The sequence below is a fragment of the Seriola aureovittata genome, chromosome 4, assembly GCF_021018895.1.
Source record: "Seriola aureovittata isolate HTS-2021-v1 ecotype China chromosome 4, ASM2101889v1, whole genome shotgun sequence".
Lineage (NCBI taxonomy): Eukaryota > Metazoa > Chordata > Actinopteri > Carangiformes > Carangidae > Seriola > Seriola aureovittata.
In genome coordinates, this window is record NC_079367.1 from 3907167 (window position 1) to 3926053 (window position 18887).

General features: G+C 43.6%; 1 long non-coding RNA gene across 1 annotated transcript in view; it reads left to right on the forward strand.

Moving 5' to 3' along the window:
• Window positions 1-18887, forward strand: part of LOC130167495 (uncharacterized) — an 88851-nt gene that overhangs the window by 21082 nt on the left and 48882 nt on the right. The window contains exon 2 of the long non-coding RNA XR_008827295.1: window positions 10194-10245. This is a non-coding gene — a long non-coding RNA (uncharacterized LOC130167495). The remainder of the gene's footprint in view (window positions 1-10193; window positions 10246-18887) is intronic.

The window sequence follows — 18887 nt, forward strand, 5'->3', positions numbered from 1 at the left end:
TGCTCCTCCTCTTGTGGTGCCGGTTGTTAGTGCCCCACAGGAGGGGCTGGTGCCTCCAGTGAAGGTGCAAACTTTGGGGGCAGTTCGGTGTTGATGCCTCTTTCCTTTCCTACAATCTGCTGGTGCATTAAGACGCATGGAGGGGAGGCTCTCTGCAGTGTGTTCCTTTGTTTTTACCACTGTGTGGAAAGGTCATTTACCTAAATATAACACAGACGTACTTGTACTTTACTTGAATGTTTTCCTTTTCATGCTACTTTATTTGACCACTGACAAAAAAGCAGTATTTAAGTGGTACAAAGTAAAATTGTCCAATATTTGACCATAAAGTTCAGATTATAGAAAAGTTTGTGCAGCGGAACATTGTTTCTTCTTCTTTCCTGTCCCATTAATCTTCTCACAGCTTCACTTTTATCCTGGGATCTTTTGGAGGGAGCCAATTGCTAAACTGGGAATCACTGGACTAAACCACTTAACTGGAAAGAGAGTAGTTAAAACTAGCTTCACCTCAGCAGCAAAATGCTGCTTAGACACTGAATTAACAATCTAGTAAAGTTGTAGTAATAATCGTAGTAATATATCAGTCACAGGGAGCAAAGTTCTTCTATTTCAGACATTTCAAGTCATTTTTGTTGATAATATTTCTGTAGTTTGGCTCTGAATGCAGAACTTTTACTTGTATTTTTAGATTATTATTGTATTATTATTGTATTTTAGGTAAAGAATCTGAAAAGCTTTTATACCACTGAATATTTAGAAAGCATAAGTTAGTAGTAGTTAGTTAGTAACTCCTGGTAGGACGCCACACACGTGGAAGTTTTGGGCGGCCACCAACCAAACTCTCTACATTTTTCAGTGTATTTAGGAAAAAAAAAGAGATTTATTTGTGTAACCGAGTTCTGTAAGTTCTGCAGAAGTACATTACTATCTCACAATTACACGAGAAGATAGATGAGATAACCAACTAATTCGGCTAACTTAATTTTCCAAAATGTAAATAAATAGAGGCTAAAATCGTGTAACTCACTGAATCCATAACATTAAACTTTCTGTTTCTTATAAAAGTTTACATCTGCTCAAACAAGTGAAGGCTTTGATTTGATATAAATACTTTACAGATACAGACGTACGACTCATGACTCAGTGACATCAGCATCGCTCTCTCAATCCGAGAAAATAAACAGGCCCCTGTCTTCTTCAATAATTGATCAACTCATAACTACCTTAACCTTTTCTCAAAACCATAATTATGAGATACATAAGTCATAACTATGAGGTAAGGTTTTATTTGTCTATAAAATCTCCTTAGTTTGAAAAAGTAAACTTAACTCAAGGTCCCTTTGGTCTCTTACCAGCTGGAGCTTTCAGTTGTATCAGAGTAAAGAATGAACTTTACTTCTTTTTGGAAAGACGAAAAGGAAACGAAAGAAAAGGTCCTGTGATCTGTAGAAGTCATTTTACTTTGACAGGGTTACAGAAGCATGACTTCCTGCCTTCAGTGCCCAGTTGTGTAACAGTTTTGGGAAATCCCGGTCAAATGTCAGTCAGTCTGTTGTCAAATGACCGTCAGCTCTCCGAGACCCGAGACTCAAAGTTCAAGTCATGACTCAGCCGGTCTGCGATTTGACCGGACACGACAAACCGGGGCTGACAGCTGATGTCAAACTGCAGCTGATCTGCTCTCGGGGTTTGAACGATTAATAATAAAAAAAAAAGAAAGAAAAGAATTGAACCTGAAGCTGTTGCCGCACGTCAACAGTGTTCAGAAATAAGACGCGTGAAGCGGAGGCCAAAGGTTTCAGGTCGTAATCGACTCGAACGTCCTCACATCCAAAAACTTTCGTCTGTTGCTCCTGCATATTTTGCTCTTTGGCGACCAGTGTTGCTATGCAGCAGTCTGGGGACAAATTGATTATTCAGTCTGGAGCCCAGACAGCCAATTGTCTCCTGCTTTGCTTTGATTCAGTGAAATGCCACTCTGACTGATGCCACCGTTGATAATTTCCGCTATGACACAGTAAACACTCAATATTTACTGAGGCTGAATAGTCACTGGCTAAATCTGATTCAAATGGTAATATTTATATCAAAGTGGTCAGGAAAATAACTGCCTGGTGCTTATTGTCGCATACGAATGGAAAAAAACTTTTCTCTCTGTTTTAGTTGTGAGGAAGGAAATCTGGTGTCTGGAGCTTTAAACTGACACAATGAGAGTTTTAAAGAGCTGCTTCCACAACTTTATTCACCGTCTCGTTACAAATTCAACCCAAATTTCCTTCATCTTAATCAGCGATTTCAGAACAAACCACTTATTGTATATTAAAGCTAAAACATTTCATAGTTTCATTTAATATAATATCTTGTATGATATAAATACTTAAAACTAAGTCATTTACAGTGATTTCAAAATATCTCACAGTAGTGTGCGTGTGTGTGTGTGTGTGTGTGTGTGTGTGTGTGTGTGTGTGTGTGTGTGTCTGTCCGCAGTCTGCCTGCAGTGTGTGCTGTAGTTGCTCTGTTGCACCAGCAGAGGGGGAAAGGAAACGTCTTTATGGGATGAAAGAATGTGCAGCAGGGTGGTGGGACATGGTTTCAAAGCTCCACTCGACAGTTTGTTCTTATTTAATGAGACAAAGTTGTTTTATTTTTATTGGTTTGGTGTAAAAAAAAAAAAAATGAAAAAGAAATAAACAGGATATTTAAATCTTCAAAAATGCATCAGTTCTTCTAATTTTTTAGTTTTTGTAAATTCAGCTAAAGTTACAGATTATTTACTAAAGTTTTCAGAAAAGAAACAATAGAATTAATATATAATTTGCTTTTGTTGTTTTATAGTTAAGCTTTAATTTTCTGTGAATATTTTGTTGAATGTGGTTTCTTTACAAAACAGTCTTATAATTAATTGTTTTTTTGTTGACTTCTTTTTACATTTGTGCTTCTTTTTAAATGTTAATTCTAATTATATTTGACAAAAATTCAAATGCAACAGTCTGAAAAAAGTTTATTAGATTCTTTCTGAACATTTAAAAAGCAGCACTAAAAAAAAAACTAAAGCTTTTATACTAAAGAGTTTTATTGTATTTGTTATAACATAAACTCAGTATGGTTAAATATTAAATACTGTAATTTGTAATGTTTACTTTTTAATCATGTTCCTAATTAAACCAAAATTCAAGTCTTATTTTTATTTTGAAAGTATTTTTAATGTCACTTGATTACATCTTGAATTAATCCTCAGGAGGCAAAAAAAAAATAAATCACTTTTTCCTTTTATTTTAAAAGCATCAGACGCCAAATAGATTTCAGATTCATTAACCCCCCCCCCTCCCTCCCCCCCCCCCCCCCCCCCCTACAGTTTAAAATTCATGCAGGTCAAATGAACCCTGGTGTGATTTCAGGTTGAGTCTGGGATTCGTATGATGGACGTGGCACATGCCGTCAGTCATGTAGATGATGTTTAAGGTTGATTTAAATAGCTTGGTACTGGAGGGAGGGAGGGAGGGTCGGTGGTGGGGGGGAGGGTGATGGTGGTTTTGGTGGGGTGGGGGGGTTGGGGGGGGGGTTTGGAATCAAGTTACTCTGGTACTTAAGAAACGCTCCATACAGCTGCAGGATAGGCGACACACACACACACACACACACAACACACACACACTCTCCCTCCCTGTAAGGAGTGTCTCTGGGAGATGATTTCCTTCCCTGCGCGTCGTCCCCCTCGCACCCCCCCACCCCCCTCCCCGTCCCCACCCCCCCCCCCCCCCCCCACCCCCCCACCCCCCCCTCTCTCTCGCTGCTACGCAGTGTAAACACAGTGTTCCAGAGGAATGTTGGACTCCCTGACCTCCACTGCAGTTCACTCGGTTCAGCCTGGCCGCGCTGTGCTCCGGCATCAGCAGCAGCAGCACCACCCACCCCCCAACTCCTCTCCCCCTCCTCCCCTCCAGAGCCCCTTCACTCCACTCACTCTTTTCCCCCCGCCTTGCCTCACTCCTTTTCCTCGTCTCTCACATCTCCTCCTCGTCTTCTTTTTCCTCCCCCATTCTTTTCTTTCCTTCACTTCCCTCTCTCAACCCCATCAACCTCTCTCCCCTCTTTTTTTCCTCCCCCCTTGTTCTCTACTGTCTCTATTTTCTCCTCACTTCCCCCTTTTCTTCTTCTGAACCATCTTTACATTTATTTGAGTGTAACTTGGAGAATTAGCATTACCACACTGTAGCTACACGAGCTAAGTCCTGCGTTCAAAGTCACAGCAACAAAACGCACGTTAAGTGAAGACATTACGTCTTATATGGCATTATTTATGTATTTATATGTTGTAGCAAGTGCTGTACTCAGTAGTGGAAATACTCAAAGTACAAGTACCTTCAGACTCTGGTTAGACATTAGCCGAGTAAAGATCCATCTCCAGCGCATCAGGCTTCGTTCACTGACCCGAAGAACGGCAGAACATTCGTCCATTAAGACGAGAAAAAACGATACCTGTCCAGCTGCTGCACGTTTCATGGATATGGATCATCCAGTGTCTTGAATGATCAGTAATGGAGGAGACGTGTTTGTCAGAGAGACGAGGAGGTTCAGAGGAGTTACTCCTCGAGAGAACGACACTCTGGATTTCTAAAATTCGTTACTTAAAAAGGGACGTGTTGAGATCAACGACTGATTGATTTTTGAAATTAGAAATTTACCCAGTTTGGGTCAATGCAGCACCAGCACAGCACTGGGACACCTTTCCTCAGAACCAATGACTTCCTGTTACTGCTTCATATCACTGTGCGGTTATTTACAGAATCTAAAATATAGTTTTTCAGTCCCAGAAGTTTCCGTTGTCAGCTGTGCAGAATCAGACATTTTAAACTAGATATTAACAGTCAGCGTCAGAAAGAGTGAGGAGACTTTAAAAGAGGTAAAAGTTCACAGCGACCCGGTGATAATTAATTTACGTAAATACAAAGAGATTTGTGTAAACTGTGTTTTGAAAAATGAGGTTGAATGAAAACAGAAGTTGTAGTTTTGTACTAAAAAAAGAGGCAAAATAATAATTTTACCTACTGATGAGTTACGATGAAAGGTTGTTTTTGTGTGTTTATGGTTAATTTTAAAGGATGATAATCTTGTTTTGATACCTTGATATTTACACATTGATCTGTCGGTCACATGACGGATCAATAGACTGTGAGGAAACGACCTCGCATAGAAAATTACCTCCGATTACAAAACCTGAGAGGTGAGGCCAGTCTGCAATCTTCATCACGTCTGGTCAAACATCACCTGTTTCTGGTTCTACCCACAACTCATTCAGTCAGTGTTGTTAAACTTTTCCATCTTCATCATCCTCTGCATCATCAACCTGATCTCCCATCCATTAACATTAACCTGTCTGTCTGCCTGTCTGTCTGCTGGCTCCTCCATCTTGCCTCCATCCCCCAGCTGTTTTTATTTGCTTCCATAAATCCCATGCGCCGCGTTAATCAGCCGCTTCCTATACGTGTGATTATGTTTTCAATTTTCATTTAAATCGCGATCCTCGTGCCGTAGCCGCGGGCGCGGGAGGGTCGTCAATTACTCGGGAAGCGTAAAATGTTGTGCACAGATGATGAGAGTGATGCTGGTGGAGGAGCATGTGGTCGCTTTTACTCATTAATGCCTGACAGGAAAGAGGAACTTGGCTGACCTCTGCTGGGCTCTGACAGGCAGTGTTGCAGATGTTGATCTGTTAATGATTTGATCCAGGATGTATATGTATTCTCAAGGCTTCCTCTGGCTCCTATTAACCACAGAACGTCTTCAGGAGAGTCAGAGCTGCGTCCAGCAGAGAGGAGGTATCAGTCTAACAGCTGTACATGTGTCATCCTGAGTAATAAAACAAAAGGATGCTTAAATACTCTCAGATTACAATCTCTTATGTAAATGAATATGATTTTGACCCTGAATGACCTCAGTCATCTGACCTTCAATGTATAACCGACAGACATTTTGAGTCTGTCGTGGGCAAAACGAAGGCGGCAAAGAGGTGAAAAGCTTTCATTATAAAACGGGTATTTTTTGCACGTTCTCTAAATGGGATTTCATATGTGGAGCTCCATCACGAACTGAGAGAGGAAAAGAAGAATGATGGAGGGAGAGAGAGAGAGAGAGGGAGCGTGTGAATGGGTGAGAGAGGGAAGCAGATGGCTGGAAATATAGCCTGCTAAATTATTCAGCTAAGGCTGGAGTCTGCAGATAGATAGATGGATGGGAGCTGGCATGGACACTTTTATTAGGATTCCGAGAGCTGCGAGGAGAGTGGTTCAAAAAACACCGTGATTGCCTTTTGAGACTAAGAAAAGTAATTGCATCAGGTCTGGGAACAGCCATTTGCTGGAGGAATTAAATCTTAAGTCTTAAATTAAACTGTGAAATGAGGACAAATCTCTGCACGTACCAAACTTGCGCTGCAGAAAAATAACTTTTATCCTTCTTTAGATGTGATTTGTGTCAACTGCAGTATTTTTTTTTATTTATTTTTTTTACCTAATGCCAACGCCTGGAGAGTTTAGAAAAATCTTTTTCTCTAATCATTAATTTTAACCGATACCAAGTCCAGTACGAGTGGATTCAGGACGCTGGGAGCCCAAACATCCCAGCTGCCGTCAACAGTTTGGGTTTTTAAAACAAGTTGCCTCAACAGTGAGGTCGCATAAAAATGAAAAATGGGCCGAGACCCGGTTCGTAAAATAAGATTTGTGGTAGGCGTATGCAGTATGGGAAGGCCAGGGGTCCTTGAGTGGGTTCCAGGGCGTCTGAGCGTATTGAGGAATGGATGAAGCTCGCTATAATTCACCAGGAGGTCTTCCTCTACTGGGGCTCTTAACATGTATCTAAAATATTTGCATTGAAAACCTTTTATTTGCCTGAAGATAGGTGCTGTTTGCTTTATTTCCCCTCCTCCGCTCGACGTGTACAGACGGTAAAAAAAAATATCCCTCTTTCCATTTCCAGCTCTGTGCATCATATATGACTCTCCTCAGATTCATAGACACACACATACACAGATGCACACACAGTCCTGAGTGGAGGGCTCCGGGGAAATAGAGCAGAGAGGAAACTACGTGCCTTCGCCAAGCGAGGGCTGTCTGGTGTCATGGCAACCAGTGCAGATTACCCCACCCTCCATCAGTCAGAGAGGAGAGAGGAGGAGAGGAGGGAAACGAGGGATGGGCACACACACACACACACACACACACACACACACACACACACTTAAACACATACTCATGTCTAGAGACACACATGAAATAGTTACACAACATGTAAAATGCTCTTACAGGGTTTAAATAATCTGTTTAAATGTCGATCGTCGTCTTTTTTTAAATATAAAATGTTGTTTTTTGGGGCATTAGAGATTTCATCAGCAGCCGCAGCAATAAACATAAAAATAAAAAACCTGAGTGGACAGGTAAGCACGAGGTGGAGGAGAGGAAGAAAATGAGGAAGGAGGGAGGGACGTGGAAACAATGATGAGAGTGGTGCAGGGAGACGGGGAGATGTGTGGAGGGGCCATAAACATATAGTAGAGCTAAATACGTTTAGGTGGAGTGGGGGTGGGGGTGGGGGTGGGGGTGGGGGGTAAACTGTTATTAAAAGCAGTGAGGTTACCCGATGAGCAGCTTCACTGCGGAGGTGGACAGTTAGCGACGTGCTAACACGTTTCACGCTTCCAGAGCCCTATTGAAATGAATTTCGCGGGAGATATTATTGTGTGTGTGTGTGTGTGTGTGTGTGTGTGTGTGAAGGTTAGCGCTGCAGCCTGAGAGAGGAGGGATGCTGGGCAGGAGGAGAGCAGAGGCAGTGATGCATGGACGAGCTGACACCGAGAGAGGGGGAAGAGAAGGGGGGGGATAATATTAGAGTCTGCATGAGGGTATGAAAGAGTAGTTGCAGGTTTTGGTAGCATGAAAAAAAAAGAAAAGGGAAGACAGAAAGGGTGTGGAGGAGATAAATGGCATCAGCGTGAGGAGAGGAGAGGGAGGGAGAGAGAAGGAGGGGGGGGAGGGAGATGAGGTCGTTTGAGGACATTGAATCCTAAATTGACTGCGGCACAGCCATCGTCCACGGTTACATCACAGCCCAGCTCAAACTCAGGGTGAACCTCTCTCTCCCCCTCTCTCTCTCTCTCTCTCCCTCTGCCCACCTCGCAGCGCCTCAGAAGACGACTTCTGACCGTACGGCAATTAAAGCAGAGTAAGACTGAGCGCGTGCGACGGGCTGCATCATATTTTAACGTGACGACGCCGGGGCAGCGACCGACTGAAAACCACCAGCGAGCTTTTATTTTTTTTCTCGTTGGCTTCCTCAGTCTTTGTGCTGCAGTCGTCATCATCATCATCATCCTCATCATCATCCTCATCATCATCACCACCAACGACGACGTGGTTGTGACCAGCCTCATTAAGGCTCGTGTGCATTTTGTAAACAAGGCACCAAACACAGAAGTCTGAGATTAGACATCACTTAGCATCATCGACGAATCATCGAAATCTCGGTCTTAAATGAAACATCCACTAAATGTCAGACGAGTTGTTACTAACTGTTTCTTTACAAGCTTCATTTATGCTGTTTCCCAGTTGTAGCTGTACTGGGAGCCGCCCAGTCCAGTCTGCAGTCTGCACAGTTGGGAGCTCAGAGCCCGGCTGAAGGGCACCTTGAAACAACATGCTGAACTGATAGTTTGGGTTATTTGACGTGGAGTTGTGTGAGGCATTTATCTAAAGTCAGTGTTTTACCTGCAGTAGATTCAGATCAGCAGGAGCACTGGTGCAGAAGCTGAGTGATGAGCTGCTGTGGACGAGGACGACATGTTTGAGCCAGTCTATTTTAAACATTTATTTTGCCGTCAAACAGCCTTTTCCTTTGGAACTACATTTTTAAACCACTGAACTACTGTATTCCTACGCACAAGCGCATCTATGACTCAAACAGCTGATCTGCGGAGTAACACAGTGTGTGCCGTAGGAGAACTTGTGTGAAGTAATCACACGGTGTAAAGAAAGATGGACGTAGCCTCCGCGACGTCGCTCACAGGTTTCTGAAGAGCAGGTTTGAAGCTCAGAGTGAGCTGCTCCGCCATCGCCATCTTGGCAGTGTCTGACTCCGCCCCTGACTCCAAACTAATCCAAACATGGGCAAAGGGGTGGGGCGCGTTTGGAGCCGAGACTTTGTGGCAAACATACAAACAAACAGGGTGTAAACATGTTTATTTCTGCTGTTAAGTTGGACATTTTAACATGGGACTCTTGGGGATTGACTCACTGTTGGAGCTTGCTATTCAAAATTAAACAAACACAAACTGATATTAATTTCTTTCCATGGGCACATGTTTTAAGTGGCTACAGCAGCACATCGCTCATCTTCTGTGCTTCACTTTAATGTGCAGAGGTGTGTTAATTTATCTTCCTTCTAATTTGTGGATTTGAAGCAACATCCCAAGTCGTGAGCTCACGTGGCTTTAGCCTCAATTTCCCTTCAGTTCCCGTTGTCAAGAGAACGTCTTCCTCTGGTTTTACCTTCAATAGGAAGGATGCACCCCAATACTCTGGGGTATGTGGTGAAGTGCTGACCCGATGCTAGCTCTCTTGTTTCCCCCAAATTTTAAATCTGTGATGAATGTAAATGAACATTTGCTTCAACACAATCGTACAAATAATATGCAATTAGCTGAAACCCTTAAAATTAACATACAATAAAGCTGTCGAGGCCCCTGGAGGTCTGGGATCCCACTTTGCTCAGTCGGTAATCCAGCCTCGTTAACTCCACTGCAGCACTCCCTACATGCACCACGCAGCATGGTGCCGGGTCACACCTCGGCCTGCATAATCTCCATACTGTAATCTGATCACGATGAATGACCAGGTTAAAGACTCGTGAAACACACGTGTAACTTTCAGGTGGCCCAAAGCTGCGCTGTGCTCCACGCAGAGACGTTGTTAACGTTATTATTTGCACCTGTGAGAAAGGTCTGATGGTTCAATACTGGACCAAAAACTACTGGAATTTAAAACAGGTGAAGGAAGAAGCAGAAAAAAAAACCACCATCTTCTTTCTTTTTTACTCATTAAACCCAGAAGCTGCTTCGCCGATTCTCTCTGTGATCCATTCAAGCGCCAACCACGACACTCATGTGGATACTAACCTGCTTTATCTCCTCTTGTCCGCAGGAGCCGCCCGGACAACAGACTGGAACCTACCGACGACACCTGGCATTAATCTGTAAGTACTGACAGCGCACTCACTGTAGTGGTGACATCGCCGTACGCTTTACAACGACCGAAGAATCAATGAACGGAGAAAAAATGCGGGTTGAACGAAATGAAAGTAACCATTAGTTGCATCTAGTGTGGTGACACTGCACAGACTCAGAGGACAGGTGCTGTTATTCAAGCAGAGTAATATCTGTCAGAAGAATGGACAGCATCTCAAAACACAAGAAATGTGTCATTTGGGACTAAAAACAACTAATTTATTCACCCAAACTTCACTATAACCTTGAGCTTTGGCGTGTTTTTACAGGAAGTTCTTTCCACCCAGTTCCTGTCTCACATAATGTGGGGAAACTTAAAGCTCCTCCAGTGTAAAGGTCTGTGTCTATGTGTAGTGTGATTATAGATCAGGTCTAGCTTCTATATTAATACTGTGAAAGTATCAAAGCCTCAGTCCACAGAGAAATGCACACAGCCTGTATTCAGAAACTGAGCCTTAAAACCAGCCGTCAGGACTTCTGGAACTTTGTGATGTCATAACAAAGCAGTCACCAAGCCCCGCCCACCTGGACCCACCATCCAAACCTTGCAGGATTTGGTTTCTCTGAGTGTTTTTACCTGAAATCTGCTATATTTTTATTAAATCACTCAGACAATAGTCAGCCAATCAGAAGAGAGGCTCAGAGCCTCCTCTCTTCTGATTGGCCTCTCCGTCTGCGTCGCTCTGTCTCCGTCCCCGTGTGATGCAGCTGTTAGCGTTCGACTGGTCATCGGCCTATAAATACAGCAGATGACTGATGGATCCCGCAGCAGCTGTCTGCTGTCCCGCGGCACATGGACGCATCATTTATCCACAGACACAAATGTGCAAAAACACATTTGGTGCGTTTGTTGTTGTTGTTGTAAAAACATTTTGCAGACTCCTCTGAGTGGGAGGAGAGCTGACACGAGTCCAGCAGCAGAGTCTGTCTCTCTTTCTTCTTCTTCTGTCTTTCATCCTTTATTTCTTTGTTTTCCTTATGCGTTTCTGAGTTTCTCCTTCTTTTCCTTTGTGGTAAATCATCATAGTAATACAGTCGATTACACAGTTGATTTAATATCTCTTTATTCGTAAGATTCAGGATGGTGTGGTCACATCAAATCCACTGGAAGCCACAAAAAAAATACTAATACCATCCTGATCCATGAGTCCAAGTAGATTATCAGCATTTTGAAATGAAATAGTTTTGGATGGAGACGTCTACCCGGAGCGTTTCGCCTCTCTGTCTGATGCACATGACAGCAGAGAGTGGCAGTGAAACAATGATGTGGATGTTGAGGATCCCAGATTTATCCTCCCTATTCAGCGCCGCAGCAGCTGCACAGACATAAGGAGAAGCATCATTACAGTGAACCGAGGCCTGTTAATAGGCCTGCGACGTAGGGGGTCTGTCGGCTCCGCACGGGCTCTCGCAAGAGGGGAGGGGAAGTGGGGAAGAGGGCGAGGAGGGCGGGAGAGTGAGGGGAGGTCAGGGGTTAGGGAGGAGTGTTGGAGACGGGGGGGGGGGTTGAGTTTGTGCATGTCGGTGTATTTTTATCCGTCCTGAATGAAAGAGCTTGATTTGATCTACAACAGCGACAGTTTGTTTTAGATGCTGAATATATGTTGATGTGATGGCAGCCATATTGAAAACGTGTCGGTACAAGGTCAAAATAAAAATGGATACTTGCCCCCGTCCTTAGCTGCTACCTGAACCCGATCTCAGAGAAGTTCATTCTTTTCTTTTTTAGATGCACTTTTACATCAATATACGAGCCGAAGTCTTCTTCTGATCATGTGAGGATTAAAATACTGTATACGGCCCCGCGTGCATTAAATCTGGGTTTAATTACACTGAACATCTGTCTTTGGCAGATGTGAGCCGTCCATATTTGTTTTGTTTTTCAGTCTCTTCCATATTAATAAGATCGAAGTCAGATACTGACTGAAAAATCCTCCAGTTACAATTATGACTTGGAAGTTGATGTAAACAGTTTACGAGTCCGAGACTTGTAATCAAGATAATATGACATGAACATGAATATTGGAAAAGCCTGATCTCCCTTATTGTCCTGTGCCAGAGCTCCACTTCTCTCCAAAACCCTTTAAACATCAGTGAGCCGTCAACTGTTGCACTGGGTGACACTTTCATGGACACAATTTTTTTGGACTTGATCAGAAACATGGAAAAATATTAAAAATGAGATATTGAGATTTATTTTACAAGAAAAAAGGATCCAAGAAAAATTAGGCTTCATCCAAAATGCGGTCAAGCCAAGAGCAGCGTTACTGGCAGGACAATGATCCTCCATCTATTAACCAGCAGTAATACGTCACCACAGTTCACACTCCACCACTATCATCTCCCTGACACACAACATGATCAGACCGATCCACGAGGACATTAGACATATTGACACACTGATCTGAGACCTGCAGACCCGACCTGGGTCCAGGATCAGGATCAGGGTCCGTTTGATTACTAGGAACCGCTCGTTGCTGCACTGCAGTGAACATGGTCGGCACTGTAGTTTATTTTGAGTCAATCCTACATAAACCATCCTGCTGCTGTAAACACTCAGTAGGGCACCAAATCTGTATTAATCCACGGCTGAAAATAGTCCCCAACCTCACTGTATGAGAAACAACAGTGTTTTAAAAGCCTTAAAACTCCTGGATGTGTAACCTGAACATCAGCCCCTTTCTTTTCTGACGCAGTATCGCTCTCAGTCTGAAAACCTGATAAAGCACAACAATAAGGAAACTAGAGAAAAACAAACCCCAAAACTGAGCCCTTGTCTCGACAGGTGAGGAGGATGACACATTATTATCATCATTATCATTTATATTTAGCAGTAATAAACATCTTTTGTATTGATAAGAAAAAAAAGATTTATGGTTCCAAAGAGCCTCAGATTCTTCTGTTGTTAGACATAACAACATGAATATGAATCCAGTTTAACACTGTTTGTTTTCTCCTGGTAGTTTCATGCATCTGGCATCCTCTGCAGTCTGTGTGTGTGTGTGTGTGTGTGTGTGTGTGTGTGTGTGTGTGTGTGTGTGTGTGTGTGTTATCTGAGCTTCTCCTTGACCTTCAAAAAGTGTCTACATGCCATGCTCACAGTCCCACAGTGGCAAGTTGAGCATTGTCCTCTGCAGAGGAGAGGTGGAGTTACGCGGACACTTTGAGAACGAACGTAATTTACAAGGAAAACATGCGCAGCTTCTGTGTGTGTGCATGTGTGCGTGTGCATGTGTGTGTGTGCACGTCTTTCCCCCGCTGGTCCCGGCCATCTGAAGGTCATGCCATCCCCATGCTCAGCTTCATGGAGAGCTGCCAATGCTGACGGCTGCAGCTACTGCTGCTGCACTGTGTGTCTGGCACTTGCCTCCATCACTGCAGGGCATTGATTAGGTGGCACAGTTATGCCTCACCTGCTGGAACCAGCCAATACCAATACAGCTGATGCTCCAGCCAGCCAATACCAAAGCAGGGAAAGGTTTGGAGAGGCTGGAGACAAACTGGCAGCCAGAAGACAAGTGTTGTTGTTTTTTTCTCCGGCGCAAAAAACAGAAAGTATCATGGAGGAGGAGTAGAAGAAAGAGTAATAAGATGGAGGGTTAAGGAGGGGGGATTCGGGAATTCGGAGGGAGAAAAAAAAGGAAAGCAGCTTTTGAAATAGCGACAAGGATGAGTAGAGTTGAGGGAAATAGGCGAGGAGACCGTATTCGTTCTCACACACATACTGGCGCACACACACAAATATTTAAAGCCTTTTCAGGCTGCTTTAGTGAAGCTGTCAAGATGAAAAATGAGCTAGTCAAATCTAATAACATGAGAAGTTAAGAAGCAAACTTTTCATGCAGAGCTGGTGGAGGGAAATGTTGATGAGCCCGGGCAGAGGAGATGTACAGCATTAGTCAAGAGCTGAGGCACTGATCGCTTTGCTTTAGTGCAGTAAAAGTACGAGGGTCTCACCGCAGCATCGATTCGTCGACGCAGCCAGAAGTCAGTGAACTACAGCAATTTGCACAATTGATGAAATGAATCATTGACTGACTGACATGCGGATTGAGAATGAGGAAGTTATTCATCATAATTTTGTCAACAGCCTTTGTCATTGTGCATTTCCTGCATTACGTTTCCCGCCTGCTAGCATGCTAAATTGTTAGCCAGCTGCTGCTGCTGCAGGAAAGGAGGTTGATAATATGATACACCAGACAATTTAGCAGGAAGTATTAATATTAACAAAAGCTCTGATCCATTTGAAACCAACATGAACAACACCACACCCTGAAACTTGCTCACCTTAACAGCCATCATTCATCTTATTAATTTATTTTTTGAGCGATCATTTGTTAGCATAGGAATATTGATTAGTGCAGCTTAAAAACAAATATAAAATACCAGTTTTAAATTCAGATTTTAGTCACGGTTTGTTGGGCGTCGCCTCTGGTTTTTGGTGAAAAAAGTAAACGCTGTTCTGATAAAACAGATCGTCTTTACGAAACTGCACATCTATCGACCACTGGGGGGCAGCACACTCAGAATGAGCGGCTGCTCTCTGAGGGATACAACGGAAGAAGAAGAATTCACATATCCGTAAACACGGTGAAGCCTTAAGACAAAAGATCGACCAAATTTTGACTTCTGCATTCTGCAAAACGTGTGCATGCTTTACCTTTTATTAGCAGGTACGTGCATCGTTCCCCGTGAAGACTGACTCCATCAGTTACATTTAAAAGACTCTATAAGGATGTAAATGCATCGACTGGCTACTGGTGAGAAAACAGTGGTCACATATACACACAGACTGCCACCGCAGTTTTTAAAAAAGGAACCAGTGGATGATTTGAATTAATTAAGGATAATTTAATCCAGCTGTTTACTTTTAATGACCCGTCTCTGTCTGTCTGTCTGTCTGTCCGTCTCCCTCGTGTCTCAGACGCTGGAGCTGGTGAGTGAGGATGGATTCAAGGTTGGTGTGTGATGGGTTTGTTGCTGGTGTGTGAGTGTGGGTTGGTGTGAACGAATACGAGCCAACGCCAGCAGATAAGGTAATTGCAGACTAAGAATGGCTACCCAGACCCAGTGTGTGTGTGTGTGTGTGTGTGTGTGTGTGTGTGTGTGTGTGTGTGTGCAAAGCCCTGACAGATCATTTCGTTTTTGAATCGGGGCACATCCATAAAGATGCATATTAGATTGTTTTCTTTGCCGTTCACGTGAAGATGAATGAGAGTTCGTCACCTCTCCCTTATTTGTAAATGTTTTTTTTCTGCGAGTGTCAGTAACTAACGTTCCCACATGTATTAGCTCATCTCAATTATTAGTAACACAGTCGCGCTCAAGCTATTTTCATACGTCAACAGGGAGTTAAAGCTCCAATGATTTTAGTCTCTTTCCAAAACACTGACACTGCTGGTGTTAATACACGGTATATCCTTGAATAGTGATTCAGGGTTTTGAAGCTGTACATAGACAACATGTGATATCAGCAGTCTGTGCTTGGTGGAGAGTTTGACAGTGTTTTGTTCTTCTCAGGGAGGAAAGAGCGTGAAGCAGCTTTATACATTAAAACGCTCCATTAAAAGCCTGATGAAAGATGTTCTTTTAGGCTCAGCGGCTCTCGAGGAGAGAATGAGACGACTGCGATTTACAATTTTTAGCACTTTAAATGAGCGTGGTAATTTAAAAAAAAACCTCGACATCAGTGGCTGGTCGCAGGTGTTTTAAAGGATAATGCATATTTTCAGTTTTTCTTCTAAAAAGTATGAAGCTACACAGACTATAAAGTGGATTCATTTCCACGAATCATTTTACACTCAATGAGAAGTTTATCGGGGATGCCAAATGGCGTTGATCCTCAGGTTCAAAGGTCGACACGCACCTGGTCTGTTTTAGTTAAAATAATAACAGTTATAATGTGAGTTTGACTGGTTGGACTGTTTCGTTTATGTTGTGCCTTCCTCAGTTGAAAACATTCAGCCAATCACAGAGTCGCAGGTGGGACGTGATCTTCCTGTTTCTAGTCGTATCGACCAATCACAGCGCTTTACACTGCGAGCCACATTCACCTGTTCACTCACACATTCACACAGTGCGCTTTCACTGCGCTTTTTCTATCACACACACACACACACACACACACACACACACACACACACACACACAAAGGGGGAAATTCGAGGGTTCAGTACCTTGGCCCAAGGACACTTCCACATGAGGACTGGATGAGCTGGGAATCGAACCACCGACCTTCCGATGAGTGGACGACCTGTGCATTAGGGAGAAAAATAGACGCGTCAGTGAAAGTAGCTGCAGGAAAACGGCGACAGATGTGGATGAGATCGACACAGCTGCACAGGTCGTTAGAAGCTGGTTTACCGAAGTAACGACACGAGAATTGCCGCCGCTCTTCACGACCACTTCGTCTGTGTAGACTAAACACACTGCGGTGGGCGGGGTTTGTCACCTGTTTACTTACGTATTGATCGGGGCAAAATTAAACACAATACCCTGGTTAAGGGTACAGCTGCTGACTTACAGGCCAACTCACAGTTACCACGTCTGTGAAGGAACATGCCATGCACATTTCATCATCTGCCGACATCCCTGAGGGTCTGCATGCAAAAATCCTGCCCATACACACTGTGCACACCATGAGTGCACTGATGGCACGTGCACGAGAATCTGTACGCTTATTTGGTGCACTGTATTCTCCGTCCTTGGTCCTTATTCTCCTTTAAGGGTCAAACAATTTCCTGTATTTTAAAATTTTCATGTTGTTGCCAAACAAAAGAGTTTTTTTCTTCCTGCCGTCAAGACGTCACGTGTGTCCCGTGAACAAGCACAGGTTCGTCTGCATCCTTCTGCGCTCCAGTTTAATCATATGAAGGATCTTCACTTATTTGTGCTGCAAATCAACTTGTGCAGATGTCCTGACAGATCCCACCTGTTGACATGCAAGGAGGCTCCTAGAGGCTGCCTGTCTGCTCAGCAGGGGTCTTTTTAAGTGATTAACTAGATGCTTCAAAATAGACAAGAGTTTTACAGAAATTATTTTTAGTAAAAAGGGAAGAAAAGGGAAGGTCTGCGTCGTCATTTTGATGTACTGTACGTTCCTGCATATTTCTGTGAAATCTCTGTGTGATACGTTTGCACAGAGATGTCGACGGGGTGGGGGAGGGGTCAGAGCTGCCAGACTGATACCCCGACAGGAAGAGACATCTCTCTCCTTACAGCTCTTCCTCACCTCCTGACAGAACCTGCCACTGAAGATGACCCGACCCACATACTGCCTCACAGTCTCTCCTCCTCAGTGTAGAGACACACACACACACACACACACACACACACACACACACACACACACACACACACACACACACACACACACACACACACACACTAGAGCCGTTTTCCAAAAATGAAGTTTTAGTGAAGTTCGAATGACACACAGTTTATTCAACTAATTTGTTGCGTTTACACAGTGAATTTTTTAATTCAATCAGGTCATTACAGTTCACACACACACACACACACACACACACACACACACACACACTAACAACAACACGCATGTGCTAGATGATATGCAGTGTAGCTATTCTCAAGTGAGACGACACAGATGTACGAGACAGATGCAACAGTCCCCAACAGCCTTGAACCTGCAGCCTCTTTCTGCTCTGCCTGGTTTGCATGGAGCACTCATGTTTTTCCAGTGTATGTGTGTGTGTGTGTCTACTGTATGTATGTATGTATGTGTGTGTGTATGTGTGTGTGTGTTGCAGTAATAGAACAAAGGATCCTTTTGTACAACAGGCCCGTGGCTGCAGTGTCTCCTCCACAAACACGCTGTGTGCTGCATGTATTTTCATGTATGCTCATGTGTGCTGCCCACATGTGTGTTTTGCTGCTCGCTGTTTATCAGGAGAGACCTGAGCTCCAGTCGAGTGTGTTTGCGTCCCTGCGGAGCGCAGCTCTCGCCCCGGGCTGGGCTGACTTTAGGCCTCCTGCTTTTTGTCAGACCCCGCTCGCCTCTCTCTCCTCTGGCTATGATCTACTAGACTTCTGCTGCAGCTAATGGTAATCCTTCTCCTGACAGCTCCTTAAAACAGCTACACTGCTGTTGTCGTGAAGGCAGCATTTTCAGTTTGATTCCCACAGTCGTAAATGCACAAAGAAAGGACTGTTTCAGCCTGACAGATCAAAAGTTTAGTGTAAAATATAGACGGCCTCTTCAACAACAAAGAAAATCATCAGTAATGAGTCTTCAGCCTTCACTTGGACTGGAGTATAAATGGACTGAATCCACTTCAACCAACAGTGCTGTTTGTCCTTTTTCAGATGTGCCCATTAAAAATGTATATCAGGCTTTCTATATACAGTCTATGATATCATGACCCAGTTTTAAATCAGCGCACCGTCTGTACAGTTACATCATACAGGAAGTTAGTGCGTCAACTAATCCTGTTCATTTAAAGTTAATTCTACGGTGGCCCTGAGAGGCCAACACACTCGAGGAAGCATCAGCCTCCGGGCCCGAACCATGAAGCCAAACACGGAAGTGCCAAAAAAGCAAATGCAGTTCCTCTAATGACCACGAGACTCAGTCCCCATAGACTCCCATGTT